Source organism: Ambystoma mexicanum, chromosome 1q (genome assembly GCF_040938575.1).
Source record: "Ambystoma mexicanum isolate Mex_15411 chromosome 1q, UKY_AmexF1_1, whole genome shotgun sequence".
In the NCBI taxonomy this organism is placed as follows: domain Eukaryota; kingdom Metazoa; phylum Chordata; class Amphibia; order Caudata; family Ambystomatidae; genus Ambystoma; species Ambystoma mexicanum.
The window spans coordinates 143,718,281-143,740,568 of NC_090922.1; positions in this window are offsets into that span (position 1 = coordinate 143,718,281).

A 22,288-nucleotide genomic window follows, 5' to 3' on the forward strand; every position below is an offset into this window, starting at 1 on the left:
ACTCCCTGTCTGTGACTGGCCCGAGGGCCTTCTGGGCTGTGAATTATTTGGTGCAGGCAGGTTTTTAGGCCCCCCATCTCCAAATGTAAAACGGGGGCAACCTTTACCTCCGCCACCTTGGCAGCAGCAGGGGTGCTGTTGGTTTTGGGGTTTTTCGGTGCATTATTTTTATTTTCGATGGGCTTCTGCACCTCATAGATCCGGGTAGCCTGTTCAATGACCCAGTCTAAAGATCTTTTCTCATGAAAATCTCTCACGAGCTGGGTCATTATGTATTTGGGTAAGGCATGGAAAAACGTATTGATAAATTCTCTGCTATCCGTGCGTACCCTTCTGGTGGTCTGCGCAAAAGCGCGCTTTAATTCTTGCACAAACTCTTGTGGGGCCTGATCCTCCCCACATTGCAAATTGTAGGCTGCCTTGCGAGCCTCTTGAGGATTTCTGTGCACAGAAAAATGTTTCAAGATGGCCGCTCTGTATGTGGACCACCTTGAATGGTTTTGATCCTCCAGCCCCGCAAAGAAACTGGAGTATTCTGGGGAGAATGTCCATTTGACGTACTGGATGCAGCTACTGCTGTCCTTCAGATGGAAAGTCTCCAACATTTGCTCATAGAGCTCCAAGTGTTCCCAAACGGAATACTTGGCGTTCTTATGATAAGGAGTGATGACACTCCTGATTGCCTTTATTTGTTTCAATGGGTCCTTAAGCAAGGCCCTTTTTGCCTTATTGGCCTTTTTGGTTCAGGTAACCCTGGTCCATTCATCCTCTGACTCAGAGGCACTGCTCCCAGAGGTTCCTGTCTGATCTTCCAGGTTTTCCCGGATTCTGCGAGCCTGGGAATGGCTGGCAGAATATGGGGACCTGGTCGCCTGTGTCCTGCGCCATTCAGAGGAGTCTTCAGATTCCTTCTTGCTGCCAGGATTTGATGGGTACCCACCCCACTGACCTAACTGGGCAGAAGTTTTAAGGATGCCCTTAACGGGCCTACTCTCCTGGGGTTCCCTACTAAATTGCACTGTGCTTGGGTGCCCATACCCGGATGTCCGCCCCTCCATTCCTGGGAGGTACTGGCCTATGAGCCCCATACTTCTGGTTGGATAGTAATCTGCCATCCCTGTGGCCCGGTGCTCATGTGCGCCAGGGGACATGGGGTTGCCAGAGTCCAGGGACTGAGAGATATGAATGCCTCTGGTACTAGGGCTCCTGGGGTTATACTCAGGAGTCTCCCTCTCCCAGCGAACCTGGTCTCTATCCGCCCCTGCTCCCTGTTGCAATGCAAGAGCCTGAGCTTTCAGTTCCTCAGTTAAGGCCTTACTAGACTCTATCAGTCTCTCCTGCATCGCTACCTGTTGCTGGAGCCTATCATTGTGCTGACAGAGAGCCTCATTTTCTCTCTGTGCTTCCTGATTGGTCCTGGAGTACTGGGCCAGTCTCTGCTGCAGGAGGGTTACCTCCTGAGCTGTTTCCCTATTGGCCTGCTCCTTTCTTGCCAGAGCATCCTCCACCCTCCTCGTGTGCTCTAACAATTTCTGGTGTTCTTTTTGGAGATCACCCAGTCCCTGGAGGGCCAGGTGATTTTCTTTCATTTTCCTTTGTAAGTGGCAGTCTTCCTAGCCTAAGGTATCCCTTTCCTGACTAAGAGTCTGCATCTGTGCCGCCAGGTCGTCCCTTTGCCTTTGGAAGGCACTAGCTTTCTGGTGTTCTTCATCAAACTCTGCCTGGATATCCAGGTCTTTCAAAATCAATTTATTGCTTTCCTCTTTCTCTCTGTCTAGTTGGATTTGCAGGGTGGCTACCTGCTCTGTGCATGCCCTGTTTAAATTTATCTGTTGCTCCAGCTTTTTCTGGCTCTGCAGTAAGGAGTCCAGACTGTCTTGGTGCTCCTTCTGCAAAGCCAGAATTCTGGTGTCCGGGTCCGTCTTTTCCTGTTGCAGGATATCCATATCCTTCTTTATTTTAATGATGTACTGTCTACTCTCATTTTCGGACTCCCGGCTTCTGTGCAGCCTCTGCTCAGAAGAGTCTAGATAAGATTGGGCCTTCTGTAATGCCAGCAATTGCCTACTCGCCAGATCTTGGCCTTCAGCACATTTGTCCTGCATGGCTCCCATATGTAAATATCAATATGCCGCTACCCTGGCAATCTTGTTGTGCTCCTCCTTGTCCTTAGGGGCCATGTATAGTTCACTCAGGGCCACATGTAAGGGACCCTGGTCTCTCCATGTATCTGACCCTGTTTCAGTGATCTGGGGTGCGATTGCCTGCAACCAGACCGTCTGGTCCTGATGAGTCCACTCACCTCTCACAAATAGCTTATGTAAGAAGGGCTCTCTGGCTATTTTCATATCTACCAAGGTCGTCATTCTGGAATTTGAGTTCCTTCCGGATTTACAGAAGTTTGTATTTTATTTTTGCAAAACAGACCTTTCCCTTAGAGCGTCCTTTTGAGGAGTGCTTTACAGCGTAACACAGCGTGGTGATCCGACCGGATGTATGTATCTTGTCAGTTAGCACACTGTATTAATCTGCACAAGTGATAGCTCTAATCCGGAATCCCCGGCTACGAGCCCCCAATTTGTAAGAAGATTCAATTCAACACTACAGCTAAGTCAATGCCTAGTCTGGGATACTGAATGCAAACCCTTATTGATATATCTTTATGTCCAGTTCATGAGTTCTGGATGACTACCCCTATATAACACCCCTCTCTTAGAATCCCCCTGACCTCACTGAGCCAAGAAGTAGTTCTGTTTTGCAAGTTTAAAAGGTTTATTTGAGAAATACGACAAACTATAGATACCACGCTTTTATAATAAGTTAATAATCGATATCGCCCTTATAAATATAATGTTAATCAACAATGGGTAATCTGACACTAGCACACTTCTTTATAATCAATGAGGAGTTAGTATAGGATGGATCAAGTAGCAAAAATACTTTTATGATTTCAAGGGAAAAGCAATGAGGAATAAAATGCAGTACAGAAATACTTGAGATGATTTTAGCAAAAGATAATATAATCACTTTTTCTCTGGCAATTCACCCTCCTCCCCTATGCAATGTAAGACATGGAAGTAGATGGAAAGAGGAGCACACAGTTCTCAGGAATGCAATCAAATACAATACGAAATTCAGTTCCCCCCCAGCAAGCTTAGAGAAAACCGGTATGAGTTTTAAAACACAGGCCCAAGTGATTTGAATGTGGTGGCAATGAAGTGAGAAATATGCTGAAAATGCTTTTATTTCCCTTTAGGAGGTTCAGGGTGAGTGAGAGATACTTGGGATGAGTTCAGGCTCACTTTAGCAATGATTCAGAGATGGTGATTAAGAGGCAAACGAATTTTTAGCAAGGAAAGAAATGACTGCTGATGGTTACACGTAGCTGGATTATTAACCAAATCGCAAATCGCTGTAAAATTTGCGAGTGCGTGAATCGTGATTACGGCAAAAGTATAAGGAGTAGCCAGTCGGTTCTAGGTTCGTTGGAAAGCTGAGATTCTAAGCTTTCAGAGGAAAGTTCCTAGCCCAAACGGTTCCAGAGATACGGACGATTAAATAAAGGTAGTTTTTCGGATTTAAAGTAAACTCAAAATGACAGGTGACAGCTTGCAGCTTCAGAATTGACAGGTGACAGTTGTGCATCTTTACAAATGACAGATGACACGATTTCTAGGAGGCTGTTCTACTTAGGTTAAAATAGTTTGGATTAGATTATTTTAACTAAGAGATTAGTTCTGCACAGTTCTGCTAGGTACTCACAATATAAATTTCAAATACGCCTCGCCACGGATCTGGTCAGGTTTTGGACTGGACTCCGGTTCTGGTCTCGGCACTTCACAGTGATCTGGGTCAGCTCTCTGGTTCTGCTCACAGTGGTCTGGGTCACTCTGGATCTCTGGTCTGGTCTGTCCGGATACAGCGGTCTCTGCATGGCTCCTGGATCTCTGCACTGGTCCTGGCAAAAGTTCTTGGCAAGGGATTCAAGCAGCTCGCCCGGCTGTGAGTAGCTTGCAATGATTTGAGGCTTGCTGCAGAGAACTCAGCTTGTGGTTTTAGGCCTCTGATTTAGGTTCTAAAGTATAAGTTCTAGGTTCTGGAGTATGTAGCTGGAGTCAGTCTGGAACTGGTATCTTCTGGATGTTGTGTGGTCCGGCAAAACGCTCCGCAGCAACTGGATTTGAATGTCTCTACCTGTCCCAGCAGTCTCTTTTTATGTGTTTTGAAAATGGGTGTGTGCCTGGGCCTAGCTAAGCCTGCCCCTCTCTACTTGTCATTGGCCCAATTCTCCCCTCTCCCATGATTGGGGGAAGGAAATGTGAGTCAGAGTGATGCTGTAGGTTTTATGGGTCAGAGGATCCTCCCCTGGTCAGTTTGCCCACAAATCTATATTTGATTCAAATACATCCTTCCCAGATATACAATTTGTTGAAATTACATGTGCACATTATATATTCCTTATGGTCCATGCTTGTCCGCCTCTGATCTTCCTGGGGGCTTGCATTCAAAAATGACAACATTTTGCGCTTTTTAACTGGTTTTGCAATATCAGACATTTACCCAAATTTACACACATGTGCGCAAGGAGTATGGACATTAATTGATGAAGTGTCAGATTTTTAACATGCAGACATTTGAAGTGAGACCCTATTTTCCGCTAGCAACCCCCCAGAATACACCACAGGGTCCTAACGCAACTCAAAATGTTCACAGAAAAATCACAAAAATAATTATATTACTTATATAAGTCTGACAAGTCCGCACTTTGAGTTATCTATCTTTTTAAAATTATGCCCTGGTCAAAAAGGGGTGTGGCTTCCCACATCACAGGGTGAAATAACTGGTTTATCCACTTCCCCCAAGCTCAGCTGCTAGCAGAGGCACTGCCCCTCCCAGTTTCCCCTAAGAGGAAGCCACTTTACGGCCCCCCAATATAACATTTGCCTGAGTCCAGGACAGGCGTTTGTTCAACTCCCTGTAGTCCCCAGCTGCTCCACCCCTAATCTAATCAACAGGGCCATGTGCCCTCAGGGTGCAGCCAGGCCTGGCAGCCAGGCCTGGGAACACAGCTGTTGATCCAGTATCAACTCCTGTCGGGGGTAGTTGTCAGGCAGAATTCAGTTTCATTAAGCCAGGTTTCAGCTAAATGTCACTTTTTGTTCCCACTTTTCTACATTCAAACAAACTGACAATGTGTACATATACATCAAATAATTACTTCCTTCAAGTCATTTCAGAATATAGTTTTACATTGTATCCACCTCTTAGCAAGTCTTTCCTTGGTCTGGTTTTGTTTCATTTGTTCAGTTTTTAACAAAAGTCTGGTGGTTTTAAAACGCCGGCTTTCTGATAGTGGTGAGTACTGGTAATGCAACCATTTTTGGGATTAAGAAAATGAATTCCCCACAAGAAGGTTGTATCTTTGGAGTGGTCTCGTGCCAACTGTGCAGTTCTCCTATTCTGGTGTGAATGTGGGCGGCGATAGCTCATCCCCACATCCACCCAGTCTATTGATTTAGTTTGTTCTGGGATAGAATAATGGGCGGCGACAGCTCATCCCCACATCTACCCAGTCTATTGATTCAACATGGGTCAAAAACCATGACAGTAGACATGGGTGGGGGCCTGGTGGGGACTGCCCCTGGTGGCTGGGGGTGGGGGTGGTGGGAGACATGAGTGGGGGCCTGGTGAAGGCTGCCCCTGGGGGGTGGGCTGGGGGTGGTGGGAGACATGGGTGGGGGCCAGGTGGAGGCTGCCCCTGGTGGCTGGGGGGTGGGGGTGGTGGGAGACATGGGAGGGGGCCTGGTGGAGGCTGCCCCTGCACTGCTGGGGGGTGGGGTGGTGGTAGACATGGGTGGGGGCCTGGTGGGGGCTGCCCCTGGTGGCTGGGGGTGGGGGTGTTGGGAGACATGAGTGGGGGCCTGGTGGAGGCTGCCGCTGGTGGCTGTTGGGTGGGGGTGATAGGGGACATGAGTGGGGGCCTGGTGGAGGCTGCCCCTGCACTGCTAGGGGGTGGGGGTGGTGGGAGACATGAGTGGGGGCCTGGCGGGGGCTGCCCCTGCACTGCTGGGGAGTGGGGGTAATAGGGGACATGAGTGGGGGCCTGGTGGAGGCTGCCCCTGCACTGCTGGGGGGTGGGGGTAATAGGGGACATGAGTGGGGGCCTGGTGGAGGCTGCCCCTGGTGGCTGGGGGGTGGGGGTGGTGGGAGACATGAGTGGGGGCCTGGTGGAGGCTGCCCCTGGTGGCTGGGGGTTGGGGGTGATAGGGGACATGAGTGGGGGCCTGGTGGAGCTGCCCCTGGTGGCTGTGGGGTGGGGGTGGTGGGAGACATGAGTGGGGGCCTGGTGGAGGCTGTCCTGCACTGCTGGGGGATGGGGGTGATGGTAGACATGGGTGGGGGCCTGGTGGGGGCTGCCCCTGGTGGCTGGGGGGTGGGGGTGGTGGGAGACATGAGTGGGGGCCTGGTGGAGGCTGCCCCTGCACTGCTGGGGGGCAGGGGTAGTGGTAGACATGGGTGGGGGCTTGGTGGAGGCTGCCCCTGGTGGCTGGGGGTGCAGGGAGACATGCGTTGGTGGGCAGTAGTGCAAGGTGACATGTGGGTTGGCTGGGGGCATGGCCATGGTGGATGGGGTGCATGCAGGACATGTGCAGATTGCCCCTGTGGTGTGAGCCACCTGCAGGGGCCGTGGAGGGTGTAGAGGGAACACCTGGGAGGACCCACACATGCAATTCACGTGTGGTGCTCTCCGCGCACCCCTGAAATACACGTACCCTGCTGCTTTTGCGTGTGATACTTCCTGCGCACCCCTGTAATACACGTACCCTGATGGAATCACGTGTGATACTTCCAGCGCACCCCTGAAATACACGTACCCTGCTGATTTTGCGTGTGATACTTCCCGCGCACCCCTGAAATACACGTACCCTGCTGCTTTTGTGTGTGATACTTCCCGCGCACCCCTGTAATACACGTACTCTGATGGAATCGTGTGTGGTGCTCCCTGCGCACCCCTGTAATACACGTACCCTGCTGAAATCGTGTCTGATACTTCCCGCGCACCCCTGAAATACACGTACCCTGCTGATTTTGCGTGTGATACTTCCCGCAATCGGGCCTGGGGGAGCGAGCTACGTGTATTACAGGGGGTCGCGTGAAGTTTTTCACGCGATCGGGCCTGGGGGAGCGGGCTACGTGTATTACGGGGGTTCGCGTGAAGTTTTTCACGTGATCGGGCCTGGGGGAGCGGGCTACGTGTATTACAGGGGTTCGCGTGGAGTTTTTCACGCGATCGGGCCTGGGGGAGCGGGCTACCACTCACCGTCTGCCTTGCGTGTAGAAGAACGCGTAGCCAACACCCGCTGTGAAGTAATAGTGTGTGAACCCCAACGGCTGGAAAACACACGCACCGCACCCCACGAAAAGCACGTACAGAGCAATGTAAAGGCACGTGGGATCTACAAGCCCTGCCAGGGAAACGCCCGTGCGCGAAACGTCACAGATGCGCTTACGCACTAAGGGCCTTTGGTCCAATGAAATCGCGTATGCGTGCTGATGCGCTTATGCGCTAAGGGCCTTTGGTCCAATGAAATCGCGTATGCGTGCTGACGCGCTTACGCGCTAAGGGCCTTTCCTCGATTTACACGCAGACGTGCAAGATTTTCACGTGCCAAATCACTCCGTATCAAGCTGGCCACGCGTAAGCACACGGAAGACCAAGCTCCTGCCCAAAAGGCCGAATTACTGCTCCCCAGAGCCCCGAGCAGCCTCCCACGAGCCATCTGCTGCTGCCTGCCTGCCTGCCTGCTGCCACCGTGCCCTGCCATTTGGTGCCTGCACATCAGCCATCTGCAGGGGTCCATTTGCTGTGTCCACCCCTGCTGGAACAGAAGACTCCCGACTGGGATACCATCGCTCCACAGCCCAGCCCCAGGACCCAGTTGCCCACCCACTCCTGCCTCTGGGGTTGCCATGTCGGGCACTGCAACATCTGGCACCACTGGCAACCCCCGGCCAGAGAGGCAGAGGGGCACCAGCTTCACTGCCACCGAAGTTGGTGTCCTGGTGGAGCAAGTCCTGGGGCAGTATGATGCTCTCTTCGGAAGTAAGCGCGCCAACAAGTAAGGACGGACTCGGATCTGGACGGACATCGTGACTGCCATCAACGCGGAGGGGGTGGCAGTCCGCGACTACCAACATGTCAAGAAGCGCTGGGATGACTGCAGGTCCAGGACCCTCTTGAAGGCCCGGCGCCTCGTGGAGGGGGGCCGGGGCCGCATGAGTACCATCCAGATGAGGGTCCTGGAACGCGTAGGCCCAGCGCTCCATGCCCAGATCCTTGAGAGGCAGACCCGTCTGGAGTTGAGCGGTAAGTGGCCAAGCATTGCTGTGTGAGACAGGGCATGTCGCAGTGTGCTGGTTGTCTGATACTTGCCTGTATGTGTGACATAGGCCATGTATGCATGTGTGTGTGCAGGGACGTCATGCATGTGAGACCAGTAATGTGTGAACCACACAGTTGGTGCATGTGTTCAAATGCAACATGGGTTGCCCTATGCGGAATGGCCACATGAAAGCATGCCAGTCTCTGTTCCTGGACATGGGTGGGGGTGAGGGATGGGTGCTGATGCCATGTACATATATGCTGTCCATGTCTGTGTGTCTGACCTGCGTGTCTGTGACTTGTGAATGCCAGGGATGCATGACACATGTCTGTCGCAATGTTCAGGTTCACTGATGCAGCCTAGTCATCCTTGTATCCACTGTGTCTGTGGTGTACGAGGCCAGATGGATGAAACTAGGGTGAAGTGTGTGCATGTGATAGGCATGGCCCATGATGCATGTGAGTTCCAAAACAACAGTGTATGTTTCAAGAATCCCTTGGACATGTATGCTAATGTCCATAGCATGCGCCATGCCTGTTACCGCATGTGTTTTACCTGCACTGAGCCATGTGTTGTGGAGGGACATGATGGAAGTGATCTTTGACAGTGCCACTCATCTGCTATTGCTTCCTGTCTAGGGGACCAATGTACAGTACCCTGATGCTTGTGTTCTATGTCTCCCTCTACACAGCGCCACGTGAAGAAGAGGGCGGAGACGGCTATGTGGAGCAAAGTGGCGGGGATGTCCCCACGGCTGCAGCGGAAAGGGTGGGTGAGCCCCCACAGGGGCTTGCAACGGCGGAAGATGGGGTGGAGCCATCCAGGTTGGTGGTTTCCACAGAGGAGGAGGAGGCCGCTACTGAGGCGCACATGGGGCCTGGTGGGAGCATCCCTGCTGGTGCAAGAGTTGCAGTCCAGGGGCAGGAGGCAGCACAGGTCGCCGTGGAGGGGCCTGTGCATGTCACTGTCCCTGACACTGTGACTGCACCACCATGCACCAGCAGGGATGCCCCATCCCAGGCCCGTCCACAGGTAGGGGGGATGTCCATTTCATCTGACTCCCCTCCACCTGCGGACGAGGGGACCCCTCGCCATATGGAGAAGGTCCTGATTGGTGTCGCGTTGCGCACAGGTGCAATTCGTGATGAGGTGCGTGCTTCCCGGGAGGAGCATGCACGTCATCACGGAGAGCACCGTGCTGACGTGGCCCAGTTGGGATCGGCCATGGTCAGGGGTTTCCTATATGTGTCGGCCAATCTGGCGACCCTCTCCTCCTCTGTGGAGACTATGCACCAGTCGTTCTCCATGCCGTCTTCCAGCCCAGATGCCCCCAGGGCCCCCTGTGGACCTGCCCCGACCAATGCAGCTGGCTCAGCGGGGATCCCATCCCCGCCACAGTCGGGAGTCGGAGGTCCAGCAGGGGTGGACACACCAGCAACTGGACCCCAGCAGATGGAGGATGTGACGGCATCATCGGGCAGGGCACGTGCACGACGGCGTCGGTGGATTCCATCAGCCTGGATGCCGTCGTGCTGGCACAGGCAGTTGCGTCGGAGGCAACGGCAGGCTCGACGTGGGAGGCATCATGGCTCGGGCCATCAACATCAGGGGTGCAGGCATCGGCCGGAGGGCAGGAGAACCCTGGAATGGGAGTGGCTTCTGTGTGGGAGCGGTTGGGCCAGCAGATAGGTGCAGAGCGGCAGCGGGCAGAGGAGGAACGGCTCACAATGGTCAGGGCGGAGAACTCCATGCGGAGGGCGCTGAGGCGGGCTGAGTACCTCGAGGGTCTTCACAGGGAGTTGGAGCTGGACACTGCTTTATCCCTGCGAGACCTCGGGGCCAGGGAACATGCCCGCCTCCAAGCCATTGAACAGGAGTTCGATGATGCCCTGGCCCATGACAACATCCAGTGAGCCGTTGGACTAGCCTGCTGCCCATGTAAATAGTTATGTAGTGTTAGGTTTCCTTTGTTTTCGCATTTTCTTTGGACCTTTTGGGCAATGGTGCACATTTTTGTATATAGTTATTTTTTATTAGGTAGTGTTGTTAGATAGGTTTAATTTCTTTTGTTGGGATCATGGACCCTGGCTTGTTCACGTGTACATAGTTCACTGTTGGATTTTCTTTTCTTTTTACAATTTACCCATGGAGCAATTTCCCATTGGATTTTCTTTTGTGGACTGTGACTTTGGACACCATTCCTTTGGATTCTGATTTTTGGTTTTGCATTTTTTCACGGACATGCTTCTTTTTTACTTTTTTTACATTCCCATTTCTGTTAGTTTATTTTTGATTCAATTCATGTTTCCTTTAATACATATTTTTTGATCAAACTTCAATGTGTAGTATCATCTCATTGCTTTCATGCATATCATGATATGGGTTTTGAGATTCACTGACACCCATTGGGTGTATGTGAGGGACATGTGTTCGTTTCCAAACTTGCAATTGCTGTTCTATCATGTTATTGCCATTTCTAAGTGGGTGGATGCAATACTCGGGTGGGTGTTTTGCATTTGGAGGCTGACCATAGGGACCAGGGATCTAGATTGTGATGACATGTTGGCTGGGGAACATGAGTTGGACATGAGTGGGGGCCTGCTGGCAGGTGCCCCACAGTGCTGGGGTGGGGGTGCAGGGGAACATGAGTTGGACATGAGTGGGGGCCTGCTGGCAGGTGCCCCACAGTGCTGGGGGGTGGGGGTGCAGGGGAACATGAGTTGGACATGAGTGGGGGCCTGCTGGCAGGTGCCCACAGTGCTGGGGGGTGGGGGTGCAGGGGAACATGAGTTGGACATGAGTGGGGGCCTGGTGGAGGGTGCCCCTGACTGGTGGGGGGTGGCGGTGCAGGGAGACAGGAGTGGGGGCCTGGTGGAGGGAACCCCTGACTGCTGGGGGTGGGGGTGCAGGGAGACAGGAGTGGGAGCCTGGTGGAGGGTGCCCCTGACTGCTGGGGGGTGGGGGTGCAGGGAGACAGGAGTGGGGGCCTGGTGGAGGGTGCCCCTGACTGCTGGGGGGTGGAGATGCAGGGAGACAGGAGTGGGGGCCTGGTGGAGGGTGCCCCTGACTGCTGGGGGGTGGGGGTGCTGGGAGACAGGAGTGGGAGCCTGGTGGAGGGTGCCCCTGACTGCTGGGGGGTAGGGGGTGCAGGGAGACAGGAGTGGGGGCCTGGTGGAGGGTGCCCCTGACTGCTGGGGTGGGGGGTGCAGGGAGACAGGAGTGGGGGCCTGGTGGAGGGTGCCCCTGACTGCTGGGGGGTGGGGGTGCTGAGAGACAGGAGTGGGAGCCTGGTGGAGGGTGCCCCTGACTGCTGGGGGGTAAGGATGCAGGGAGACAGGAGTGGGGGCCTGGTGGAGGGTGCCCCTGACTGCTGGAGGGTGGGGGTGCGAGGAGACAGGAGTGGGGGCCTGGTGGAGGGTGCCCCTGACTGCTGGGGGGTGGGGGTGTGGGGAGACAGGAGTGGGGGCCTGGTGGAGGGTGCCCCTGACTGCTGGGGGGCGGCGGTGCAGGGAGACAGGAGTGGGGTCCTGGTGGAGGGTGCCCCTGACTGCTGGGGGGTGGGGGTGCTGGGAGACAGGAGTGGGGGCCTGGTGGAGGGTGTCCCTGACTGCTGGGGGGTGGGGGTGCAGGGAGACAGGAGTGGGGGCCTGGTGGAGGGTGCCCCTGACTGCTGGGGGGTGGGGGTGCTGGGAGACATGTGTGGGGGCCTGGTGGAGGGTGCCCCTGACTGCTGGGGGGGTGGGGGTGCTGGGAGACAGGAGTGGGGGCCTGGTGGAGGGTGCCCCTGACTGCTGGGGGGTGGGGGTGCTGGGAAACATGCATTGTTGATCAGTAGTGCAAGGTGACATGTGGGTTGGCTGGGGGGCATGCCCATGGTGGATGGGCTGCCTGCGGGACATGAGCAGGGGTGCAGGGTAGTCCCCCGTGGTGTGGGCTGCCTGCAGGGGCCATGGAGGTTGTAGAGCGAACACCTGGGAGGACCCACACGGCCAATTCACGTGTAGTACTCCCCAGAACCCCTGAAATACACGTACCCTGCTGAAATCGCGTGTGGAACTTCCCGCGCACCCCTGGAATTCACGTACCCTGCTCGCACGGGGCCAATCGCGTGTGGAACTTCCTGTGCACCCCTGAAATACACGTACCCTGCTCGCACATGGCCAATCGCGTGTGGAACTTCCCGCTCACCCCTGAAATACACGTACCCTGATGGAATCGCGTGTGGAACTTCCCGCGCACCCCTGAAATACACGTACCCTGCTGAAATCGCGTGTGGAACTTCCCACGCACCCCTGAAATACACGTACCCTGCTGAAATCGAGTGTGAAACTTCCCACGCACCCCTGAAATACATGTACCCTGCTCGCACGGGGCCAATCGCGTGTGGATCTTCCCGCGCACCCCTGAAATACACGTACCCTGCTGAAATCTCGTGTGGAACTTCCCGCGCACCCCTGGAATACACGTACCCTGCTCGCACGGGGTGAATCGCGTGTGGAACTTCCCGCGCACCCCTGAAATACACGTACCCTGCTCGCACGGGGCCAATCGCGTGTGGAACTTCCTGCGCACCCCTGAAATACATGTACCCTGATGGAATCGCGTGTGGAACTTCCTGCGCACCCCTGAAATACACGTACCCTGCTGCTTTTGCGTGTGATACTTCCCGCGCATCCCTGTAATACACATAACCTGATGGAATCACATGTGATACTTCCCGCGCACCCCTGAAATACACGTACCCTGCTGATTTTGCGTGTGATACTTCCCGCGCACCCCTGAAATACATGTACCCTGCTGCTTTTGCGTGTGATACTTCCCGCGCACCCCTGTAATACACGTACCCTGATGGAATTGCGTGTGATACTTCCCGCGCACTCCTGAAATACACGTACCCTGCTGCTTTTGCGTGTCATACTTCCCGTGCACCCCTGTAATACACGTACCCTGCTGGAATCGCGTGTGATACTTCCCGCGCACCCCTGAAATACACGTATCCTGCTGATTTTGCGTGTGATACTTCCCGCGCACCCCTGATGCACACGTACACAGGACAATCGCGTGTGGAACTTCCCGCGCACCCCTGGAATACACGTACCCTGCTCGCACGGGGCGAATCGTGTGTGGAACTTCCCGCGCACCCCTGAAATACACGTACCGTGCTCGCACGGGGCCAATCGCGTGTGGAACTTCCTGCGCACCCCTGAAATACATGTACCCTGATGGAATCGCGTGTGGAACTTCCTGCGCACCCCTGAAATACACGTACCCTGCTGCTTTTGCGTGTGATACTTCCCGCGCATCCCTGTAATACACATACCCTGATGGAATCACGTGTGATACTTCCCGCGCACCCCTGAAATACACGTACCCTGCTGCTTTTGCGTGTCATACTTCCCGTGCACCCCTGTAATACACGTACCCTGCTGGAATCGCGTGTGATACTTCCCGCGCACCCCTGAAATACACGTACCCTGCTGATTTTGCGTGTGATACTTCCCGCGCACCCCTGAAATACACGTACCCTGCTGCTTTTGCGTGTGATACTTCCCGCGCACCCCTGTAATACACGTACCCTGATGGAATTGCATGTGATACTTCCCGTGCACCCCTGAAATACACGTACCCTGCTGCTTTTGCGTGTCATACTTCCCGTGCACCCCTGTAATACACGTACCCTGCTGGAATCGCGTGTGATACTTCCCGCGCACCCCTGAAATACACGTACCCTGCTGATTTTGCGTGTGATACTTCCCGCGCACCCCTGATGCACACGTACACAGGACAATCGCGTGTGGAACGTCCTGCGAACCACTGAAATACACATTCCCCGCTTGGCGTTTGCTGTTTGCCAGCCCTGTGAACTGGTCCAGGGTTAGGGCAGCCCTTTGCGATTATTTGGGGATTTTGAAGGCTTTTCCTTACGCGAGGGCGTTCTTGGGGGTGTAACTGGCGCTGCTGCAGGGTCGCTGCGCCACGCTGCGCCATGGCTGGTTTTGGATGCGAAAATCCATGAATACGCTGTGCGCGGAAATCGATTTTAGCGCACGCGGCTGGCGCAGACATTCGCACGGGCACGCTGTGTGGCAGTCGCGTGCGCCACTTTTGTGCGAATTTCTATGAATTACCCTGTAAGTTTACACGGCAGGATCCTAACCGGGGAGCCCAACACCCTCTTTCATGCAGTAAATAAAGTATCGGAAGGAGGAGTGGATTTCCTTGTGCGGGAATCCTCCAAGAAATGTGACATTTTATTGAGGAAATATGCCCAAAGGTGGCGGGCTGACCCTGTAGCTAATGGTCCGCCTCCAAATTTAAGGGCCCGAACGGAGCAAGGGTCCCTTAACAAGGGCAGCGGTGGTGTTACTGAAAGGGTCAGCCCACTGCCGAGGGGCAAATTGCCATTTGCATTCGTGTAGTTCTGTACACGGTTGCACATTAAAAAAAAACATACCTTTCCTGCGCTCCCGACCGGGCCGCTCAGTGCTACTGAAAGCCACAATCCGTTTTCATTGTTTATGGCTGTAACGTCATCAACATGAAAACGGACTGTGGCACAACAACACTGCGTGGCCCAGTGCAGCGCAGGAAAGGTATGTTTCTTTTTATTTTTTATTTTTGAGGGGTAAACAAGACACCATAGCACCCGTTTAGGAAACTACACAGGTCCTAAAGTGGTGGGAAGGGGCGGGAAAGGGAAGCGCCGAACACTTAATGAAAGTGCTCGGAACGCAGGCTTACCTTTGTGAATAAAGCCCGCGTTCCGAGCATTTTCATTGGTTCCTTGTAAATCCCAGGGTGCTAATGCTGAATATGAATGCAGATAAACCTGTACTCATAGAAAATCCTTCACTGTTGATAAAGAAACTAAAGGAATATGATAATGTAAACACTCTTTAGAAATGAATACATTTCTAATTGTGGAAGCATACTTGGAGGGTCTTCCAGGTTTACACTCGCCCATGGCTGTGTCCAAAAATTCCCTCAACAGGATCGAGAACGTGGCTCTTAAGATTGTGTTTTAAAGTGTTATATACCTTGGAAGTGCTTGGCCCGAGACTACATACAAAGGGAAGGCCACACGTGCAGAATCTGAAGAAATAACAGTGAAGAAACTTAACGCCACTTAAGAATAGATTGTCCTAAATTAGTGGAAAAACAACTGTATTTTGACAAATGTGTTCGCTCTCCTAGCGCGGCCTGCTCAGAGGCCTTACGGTCAAGAATAATGTCGGTAGCCATTACCTTTAACTTTGATCGCATTTCTAAAACACATTTTCATAATCTTGAGTAAATTGCCCCTAAATTACAATCTATATTGAGAGATTATGATGTCATAGAGCCTCGTTATACATAAAGGGCGACTCTAGTGAACAATTATTATTAATTTCAATGTACAGTTTTCACGTTCCACTTCATAACTTCATTAAAAAAAGGAGCCCATTAATATCTATGGCATTATTATGATTAATTATGACAATTTATGTGGGCTGCATTTGATGTGATGTTAATCTGCTGAACGTATTTTTTTTAAACATATTTAAATACCGTTGTTAATGATGTAATATATAAAGTTTAAATGTTAAATGTTAAAGGTATTTGTACCGTGCACCGTCACCAACGGAATTGATCCCCAGGTGCTCTGGCGGATCTGTAAATGATAAGGATGGGGGGATTGGTTAGTAGGGTGAAGAGGGAGTAGGATAGTGAGAGGAGTGGTGTTCTGTTGGCAGCTTGAACTCGGTGTACACCGGGTGCTGAGCTTTGGTGCGGGTAATGGATCGGTGTCAGTCCGCGTGTGCTGTTGCTCCGGTTTATGTGTTGTTGCAGTGTTGTGAAGTGCGTGCAGCTTGTTGTGTGAGAGATGGTTGTGTGAGTTTTTTGAGTGAGAAAAGTATGCAGAGTTTGAGTTTATATTGGTTAGTGGGTTACATGACCTTTAGCATTCTAACATTCACAGTTTTGTCTAAGTGTGGCACTTGTTGGCCTTCACATGTGGGCATGCCAACATTCACAGTCTTTTCCAGGTGCGGCGCAGGCTAGTGTTTAGAATATGTCAGGTGTGGGCATGCCAACATTCATAACGTAATCCGGACGCGGCAGAGGCCGGTGCCCACAACTCAAAGTGCGGCACCCGCCAACATTCAAGTTTCATCTAGGCGCGTGCATGTTATCCTTCAATCAATCCTATCTAGATGCGACGCAGGCCAATTGCCCACAACTCCAAGTGTTGCCTGTGCTAGTCTTCACGTTTAGCGTAGGTGTGGGCATGCTAACATTCAGAGTCCTATCTAGATGCGACGCAGGCCAACACTCACAAATCTATCTAAGTGTGTCATGATGCCTACCTCTAAGGAGCCGGGCCGGGCCCAGCAACCCCAAAGGCAGACATCATTTTCCCCTGGGAAGTCTCAGTGGGCCCAAGTCGGGGCCCTTTGGACTCAGTCCTGGCGCCTTAGGCGCCAGGCTCATAGCGGACCCCAGTCCTGGCGCCTTAGGCGCCAGGCTCATAGAAGAGGATATGTGTTTAAGTGCTTGGGTGCACACTTACCTGATGCAGACCTTGCTGCTTCATCCAGGCCCTCTTGAGGCCTGAATGGGACTACTTAACCTGTAGGACTACTTCACCACCCGGGTGTGGTCGGGGAAGGATACATACCTGATTGGTGGAAGGATACCTACCAGGAACTTCTTCCAAGGCTATTTAAACCCCACCCGAACAGCCACACATGCTTCGTGTTGTTCTGCACCTAGCAGCTGGACGCTCACCGTGTCAGCTCCTGCATCCTGACTTCAGCCACGCCTGCCAGCACCCTGGAACACCTGCAAGGGGAGAATAGGAGAAGAAAGGCCCTTACCTGCTAAATCTGCATCCCGGAGTCATTTCTCCAACGGCCCTGAAAAGGAAGACATCATTTTAAAGGCATTTCGTTTCGATCGCTGCAGCGCTGCATTTTACTCACCTTTGCAAGGCGCTTCCATCTTCAGCAGCGATCTTCCGGATTCAGCTACGCCCCGGCGCCTAGAGGAAAAAAGACAAGAACAAAGGTGAGAGGGAGAAAAGGAATAAGGAAAGCTCAGTTTCCTTTTAAGTCTTACCTGTTGGATTATTCCCACTGCATTTCGGGTCCTGCCGCTTCCTGGCATCTCCGGACCCCGGCCCCTATGGGGGAAAAAGACAAAGACATTGAATGAGTGAATGCAAAGACATTACCTGAGCGCTCATCCAGAACTGTTTCACTTCGGGTCGGCGCCATATCTCCGGCATTCCGAACCCCGGCCCCTAAGGGGAAAAAGACATAAGCATTAGCGCTTGCTGCAATTAGACAACAAACATTATTATTAAGCTTGAACTTTTGAACAGAACTTTTACAGCGCCTTACCTGAACAGTCAAGCTTACCTGAACTCCCATCAATCCTCAATCCAGTGAAGTAACTGGGTTTCAACGCGCCCCTGCATCAGAAGCAGGATGGAGAGCTCATCCTTCCAAACCCTAAGGTGAGGCTTCACGGGGAATCGTGGAGGAGGTATCGTGGAGGGTTGGAAGGGAGTGGGAGGCTTGAGCATTGTTCCACAGTTGGCAATACTCCCTTTTCACGCACAGGAGGGTATCCAACGAGCCAGGGAAGCCAGAATAGAGGGGCCCTTCCTGTCCATCTTCAGAGTTCTGCGCCTTTGACGCCGCGCCTCCGTGGGAACAAGGTGAGCGTTACAGAACGCGAAGCCTTACCACAATTTCCCACCTGGGCGCTATGGAGACTTCCGAGACAGATCAGCTGGCCCATCTTTTAGGGGAATTACGGGCAGAAGTGCACTCAGCCCGCCAGGAGACTAATGCTCTCAGAAGGGAACTAATCCTATCCAAGGAAAGAACTGATGATCTGGCCAAAAGGTTATTGCAGGGCCAGGCAGAGCACACTCCTTTACCTGTTTCCGGAGATATTTCTACAACAATGGGTTCGAATAACCCGGTACAAATCAATCTACCTGGACACATGCCTTTGGCCCCGCCGGATCGTTTTGTGGGGGATCCCAAGAAATATGCCGTTTTTATGAACCAATGCCGTTTACACTTTTTATGCAGGCCCGGGGCCTTCCCCAACGACCAGACCAAAGTAGCCTTTGTACTATCTTACCTCAGTGGCTGTGCTGCCGATTGGTCTATTCCATTGGTAAATCAGGATGATCCCATTCTCCGGGATTTCCAGGGCTTCCAGGCCAGCATGGAAAGATTGTTCGCTTGACACTCGCAGGGACAGGCCCTTGACAACGAACTGCTATCCTTACGACAAGGTAATCAGGATCTTTTGTCCTATATCGCCACCTTTAATAGACTAGTTGTGGAAACCGGATGGCCTGAAAATAAAAGGATCACATTGTTTCATCGAGGCCTGCGCGGAGAGCTTAAAGATGTTATAGCTCAGATAGTAGACCCACCCCAGGCCTGCGCAGACTACATAGACTTAGTGGTTCAACTTGATCACAGACTTCAAAATAGAAAAGCAGATCGGCTCAAGTATGAAACCAGAGTACCTATCAAGACCCACGTTAACTCCAAGAGTACTGACGTTTCCGAACCTATGCAAATTGGCAGTGTTAAAGGACCATTAACGCAGAAGGAACGAGAGAGAAGGCGACAAATGCAACTTTGTCTGTATTGCGGAACTTCCGGTCACTTTCTTCAAAGTTGTCCAGTTAAACCACCCAAGAAGGTGGTTGGAGCCACTGATAACGAGTTATTGACACCTGGTTCGGGAAACGACCTAGCCCGACAAGCGTAGGGGTCCGCTTGCCGAGCTTGAAAACAAACTCTTTGACCTCGCATTTTGTCATGCCAATGGTGCTTGTGAACCCAAAACAGCCTCAGCAGTTGCATGCTATAAAAGCATACATAGATAGTGGAGCTATTTGAAATTACATAGACCGTGAATTGGCTTCCAGGATTAAGCTTCCTCTCCGCCCGAAAGTAGCCCAAGATGTAATTGCTACAGTTGATGGAACCGAAATAGCCTCAGGGCCTGTAACGCATTCCACAGTTGAAATCACTCTGGTGGGTCAGGACGGACATCGGGAAGCAATCGTGTTTGATGTGATCAAGGCCCCACAATTTCAAGTACTTCTTGGAATCCCTTGGTTAGAAACACATAATCCGAGAATAGACTGGCGAGCAAAGAAGATAACTTTTCCTGATTGTGAACCAACCTGTTACCCAAGGAATCCAGCTATGGGTCTAGCCTCTGTAACTTCCACCCCTGTACAGCTACCATCTGAATACCAAGAATTCCAAGACGTTTTTCAGAAAGAGCAGGCTAACACCTTACCTCCCCATCGATCTTACGATTGCCAAATCGACTTGGTACCCAATGCACAACTACCTTGTAGTAGGAGTTATGCTCTTACTGAACCTGAGAACCTGCATTTGCGCCAGTATTTGGATCAATACCTGGCCAATGGTTTCATTCGCCCATCAAAGTCACCAGTCTCTTCCGCTTTGTTCTTCGTACCTAAAAAGGAAGGAGACCTTAGGGCCTGTATTGACTACCGCGCCCTAAATCAGATAACGATTAAGAATCGTTACCCTTTGCCCCTGATACCTGAGCTTATCGACCAAGCAAAAGATGCTCGTGTGTACACCAAGCTAGATCTCCGAGGAGCTTACCACCTGGTACGTATAAAAGAGGGCGACGAGTGGAAGACTGCATTCCGCACCAAATTTGGGCTCTTCGAATATCAAGTAATGCCCTTCGGTTTGTGCAACGCACCTGCCGCCTTTCAGTACTTCATGAATGATGTTCTTCGGGAACTTATCGATGTTTGTGTCATCGTTTATATTGACGACATCCTGGTGTATTCCTCCTCAGAATCTGATCACAGAAACCATGTTAGGGCAGTTCTTGAGAAATTGCGCCAGCACAAATTATTTGCCAAGCTCGAAAAATGCATTTTTCATACCACAGAAGTGGAGTTTCTCTGATTCATCCTGACACCTCAAGGAATCCGAATGGACTCGCGGAAAGTGGACGCCATTCTCAAATGGCCATCTCCTAGCTCTGTGAAGGGAGTGCAAAGCATGCTTGGCTTTGCCAATTTCTATCGAAGGTTCATCCCGGAATTTTCTCGAACTGTTCAACCCATCACAGCTCTCCTAAAGAAAAACAAACGCTTTGAATGGACTCTTGAGGCTGAACAAGCCTTTCAGGACCTGAAAACCAAATTCACCTCTGCACCTGTATTGAAGCACCCGTGCCCAGATCTCCCTTACATCGTGGAAACCGATGCATCCAGTTCGGCCATGGGAGCTGTCCTGTCGCAAAGAGACCCAGAAACTAACCAACTACACCCTGTAGCCTTTTGGTCCAGAAAATTCTCTCCACCTGAACTCAATTACGCAATTACCGACAAAGAACTACTGGCTATTAAATCAGCTTTCAAGGCTTGGCGTCACCATCTTCTCGGTGCAAGACGCACCATCACCGTAATTACGGACCACAGAAATTTGCAGTATTTAAAGACGGCCAAAGCTCAATCTTCGCGACAACTCCGATGGGCTTTATTCTTTGCGGAATTTGATTTTGTAATTACCTATCGCCCTGGCTGCAAGAATGGTAAGGCAGATGCCTTATCCCGGATAGGCATGGAAGAACCCAATTCGAGTTTAGAACCTGTGCCAATCATACCGGAACAAAGAATTCTGGGCTTGACTTCATTGCAAACCATTGAGGACATCCAAGCTCAAGTAAAGCAGCTTTTTGACTATTCTGCCTTACTGGAATGGAGTCAAAAGGGTCCTCACTACACCGTTAAGGATGATTTACCCTACTTCCAAGAGCGGTTATTTCTGCCAAGTAAAGAATTGCAGGAACTTGTCATTACCCGTCATCATGAATCATTAATGGAAGGACACCCCGGTATCGCGAAAACAGAAGAAAAGATCAAACGCCACTTCTGGTGGCCTTCTTGGAGAAAAGACATAAAGTCATTTGTGTTGTCTTGCGGAATCTGTGCCCAAAATAAGAGTCAAAAGAAAAGGCCAGCCGGCCTACTTCAACCTTTGGACATTCCACCAGCACCTTGGCACACCTTGTCAATGGCCTTTATAACTGACCTGCCTCCTTGTGGTGGTTACAACACGATTCTCGTAATAGTGGATCTATTCTCCAAAATGGCCCATTTTATCCCTTTAAAAGGATTGCCATCAGCTTCCACCGTGGCCAAGGAATTTATGGAAAATATAGTGCGGTTACATGGCTTCCCTTCCATATTAGTCTCAGACCGTGGAAGTCAATTTATCTCCCACTTTTGGAAGAAATGTTGCCAACTAGCACAAATAGACGTGCGGTTATCCACCAGCCACCACCCCCAGACCGACGGACAAACCGAGAGAACCAATCAGACTCTCGAGCAATATCTGCGGTGCATGTTACACCAATCCGAGTTGAATTGGAAGGACATTCTTTGGATTGCAGAATATGCATACAACAATTCAGTGCATTCTGGAATCGGACAGACTCCTTTTTATACCCTGTATGGTCACCATCCTCGGACCTCTGACCTAGATCCACCTCTGACCCTGGAGATGCCTGCAGTAAATCACCTACATTCCACAATAACCCAAGCCTTCAAAGAAGCTACAACCCACTTACAGCAAGCCAAGAAAAAGTATAAAGAAAACGCTGATTTGCACCGAAGTAAAACTCCTCCTTACCAAGTAGGAGATCAGGTATGGCTAGCAACTAAACATCTACCCCTCAAGGGTCAGCGAACTTTTAATCCCAGATTCATTGGGTCTTACCCCATCAAAGCTATTATCAACCCAGTGGCCTTTAAACTCGATTTACCATCCAACATGCGGATTCATCCCGTTTTTCACGCATCTCTTCTAAAACCAGTACAACCTGGAACC